Below are 3,911 nucleotides of genomic sequence, written 5' to 3' on the forward strand. Positions count from 1 at the left end.
TATTATTAATAAAGCTTCTAGAAACATTTGCAAACAGATTTTTATGTAGACATAGTTTTCAAGCCTTTGGATAAACACCTAGGAGCACAATCACTGGACTGTATGTTAAGACTAAATTTAGCTTTGTAAGGAACTGCCAAATGTCTTCCAAAGTGGCTGTATCATTTTGCATTCCCACCAACAATGAATGAGAATCCAATAACACATATTTTTTTAACTGCAAGAATAAACAAACCTTCAGTAACACAGAAACTCATTTTGACAGAACAGCTCTGTCATGGGTATTGAGAAGACATTCCGTTTTTATGCTTACTACCTTCCTGGAGATAAACCATGAACTTCGACAATTATTTTGAGACAGCTCACAGGAGGGTAAGTCAAGAACATTGCTAATAAGGTTCCAGTTCATATGTACACAGGTTTACTCCAAACAAAAAGTGTTTAAACATGTCTCTACAATCATGAATGGCTATAGATAAATTCTCTCAGTAATATACTTGCCTTACTCTCATTAATGTGCCTTCAAACAAAAAGACAATCAAAATAGTGGCTTCTCAGGGAATCTGCTTGTTCAATTACATTCAAGCAAGAAAGATCAGCTCAGAAGGTTATGGCGACTATGTTTTGGGATCCCCAAGGGGTACTCTTGATATATTTTCTCAAAAAACACAGGATGATCATGGGTGCTTATTATACAAAAAAGTTTTAAGAAAATTGAAATGTTCATTTTTCACTTCAAAAGCTGTTCCAGGGGATTTTTGTTTTCCATCATAATGCATCTGCTTATCCTTCAAGAGTATCAAAGGCTGTCCTACAAGAATTTCTTCAGGAAAACTTACCTCATCCACAGTCCATCCCTGCTATTGCCTATTCAGACTTCTTTGTTACTAATCTTTCATTTAGTAGCTTAGAGTTTAACCATGTGTTCTACCCAGGGATTCAGACATGTAAACAGAGATTCAATAAGCTCAGCAAGGGTGGGGTTTTCACAGCTGTGTTTATTTACACTAAGTCAAGGGCCACAAAAAGGAGCTCTGGTAGCGTAGTGATTACGAATTGGGTTGCTAACCTCAAGGTCAGCAGTTCGAAGTTACCAGAGGTTCCGCGGAAGAAAGATGAGGCTTTCCACTCCCATAAAGATTTACAGCCTCGGAAACCCTGTACAGGGTCGCTATGAGTCGGAACCCACTCCACGTTACTTAACAGTAACAACAAGAATCCTGGAATGAAACCCATGCCTCTGAATGCCAACAAAACGGATCAAAAAATAAAACAATACCTAATTGTCACAGGGTTGGTGTTCAAGTCCACTAGTTACTTATGGGGAGAAAGATAAGGTTTTCTGTTCCCATAAAGTTTTACAGCCTTGGAAAGCCCACACAGGGTTGCTGTGAGTCTGGTTGACTCAGTGGCGGTGAGGCTTTTGGTTTGGAATTACACTGATGTTCAATCAGACCTTTCAGAGAAGAAATTGCTTTATTAAATGTCCAAGTTCAGGGAATTCATCTCCTTGCTCGTAGAATCCAGATGCTTCCATGTAGAAATTTACTTTGCTAAATATACCAAACAGGTCATTTTCTTTCAAAATAATTAGAGATATTTCTAATCATCTTACCCATAGTCATTCTGTTGTGTGCATTCTCCTCAAAATGATGTGTATTCAATTTTCCCATCAGCTTAAAACATGAGTCTTTCAGAACAGTATAAAAGGGATTTCAATAGTAAGGATCAATCTGTCAAAATTGTTTCTTTTTATAACTAGAATGTCAGCTTCTCCTTTTTGCAGCTTTAATTATCTAATGACTACAATTTTCAGAATCACTCTAAACAGGCTTCTGGGATAGTGGCTATGAAAATGCCAATAGAAAGCTGGATACTAAAATTAACACATTGGGTAGCCTCAAGTAGTCCTGATGCGTGCTGTTGGATAAGCACTGGACTGCTAGCCATAAGGTTGGCTAGCCAGACCCACCAACTGCTCCTTGGAAACCCTATACAGGATCACTATGAGTTAAAACCAACTCAATAGCACTTAACAACACAAAAGGAGTATCTAGGGAATCGAGGTGAGGGGCTGCAGGATAGGCACTGTTAACCAAAAGGCTGGTGGTTCAAACCAACAGCTACTCCTGGGAAACACTACACAGGGTCACTATGAGTTGGAACCATCCCAATAGTACTTAACAACAACAACAACAGGAGTATCAGAAGAAGCCATGGTTGCGTAGTAGATTATGTTTGGGGCTACTAACCACAAGGTCAGCAGTTCAAATTCACCATTCACTAAGTGGGAGAAAGAGGAGGCTTTCTGCTCCTGTAAAGATTTACAGACTCTGAAACCCTAAAAAGGGTCGATATGATTTGCAATTGATTGATGACAGTGAATTTATTTCTGGAGTTTTTGTTGTTTTGTTTTTGAGGAATATCAGAGCCCTAGTGTGGCACTATAGGATAAGCACTGGACTGGATAAGCAAGGTCAGCAGTTCAAATCCACAACCCACGCTCAGAAACTCTAGACAAGGTTGCTATGAGTCTGAACCAACTCAACGGCACACACCAACAGCAACAGCAATAGTATATCAAGAAGTTTTGGTGGTGCAATGGTTCAGTGCTCAGAAAGGTCAGCGCTTTGAACCCTCCCAGTGTGGCTTGAAGGAAAAAAGACCTGGTGATCTTCTGTAAATATCACAGCCTAAGAAATTCTCTGTCCTATAGGGCCATTTTGAGATGGAACTGAATCGACCAATGGCATGAAATAGCACAACAAAGGGTATACCACTTCAGTGGATTGATTCCAAGTTTACAAAGCATGTTCTCCTTTTAAATTTTCATTTCAAAGTACTTTACAGAAAACACTTGCATTTATTAAACTAATTATGAGCAAAAGAAATACAAGAAAGTGAACAGACAGATAAGCAATTCAATTAAGCCAACTCTGTAATCCTTGAGTGCATCAAAATACAAAAATTATTCATCCCAACTAGCCCATGTGATGAACTTATTTCGTACATTGTGCATTCACTGCATTTAAAAGACAGAAAGAAAGAAAAGACAAAAATGGAGGTCAGAAGTGAATCTGAAACTTGCTTTTGAATGTAGAGGAGCTAAAGTAACTGGAAGAAGTGATAAACTAAAAGAGATGATCAGAAAATATCAAAATGCAGTTCAAGAAGACAAAGTCAAATATTGTAATGAAATGTGCAAAGACCTGGAGTTAAAAACCAAAAGGGAAGAACATGCTCAGCTCAGCATTTCTCAAGCTAAAAAAAAAAAAAACCTGGAAAAAAAACATTCAAGCCTTAACCTGAAATGCTGAAAGATTCTAAAGACAAAATGCTGAATGAAGTTGTTGTTATATGCCGTGGAGTAGGTTCCAACTCCTGGCGACCCCGTACAGAGTTTCTGAGGCTGTAAATCTTTACGGGAGCAGTAAGCCTCATCTTTCTCCCACAGAACAGCTGGTAGTTTCAAACTGCTGACCTTGCGGTTCACAGCCCGATTCATAACCACTATGCTACTGAATGAAGTAGAAAGCATCAAAAGAAGGTGGAGGAAATACATAGAGTCACTGTACCAATAAGAAGTGGTTTATGTTCAACCATATTAAGAGGTAGCGTATGATCCGAATAGATAGTACTTAAGGAAGAAGTCCATGTTGAACTGAAAGCATTGGTGAAGAGCAAGGTTCCAGGAATTGGTGAAATATAAATTCAAATGTTTCATCTAACAGATGCATTCCTGGAGGCACTCACTCATCCACACCAAGAAGAGATCCATATTTGTGTTAATTCCAAAAGGAAGTGGCAATTTTGAAATCATTGAACAATATCACATGCAAGTAAAATTTTGCCAACTATAATTCAAAAGCAGTTGTATCTGTACATTGACAGGGAGCTACCAGAAACTCAAG

Source organism: Chrysochloris asiatica, unplaced genomic scaffold (assembly GCF_000296735.1).
Source record: "Chrysochloris asiatica unplaced genomic scaffold, ChrAsi1.0 scaffold00234, whole genome shotgun sequence".
In the NCBI taxonomy this organism is placed as follows: Eukaryota; Metazoa; Chordata; class Mammalia; order Afrosoricida; family Chrysochloridae; genus Chrysochloris; species Chrysochloris asiatica.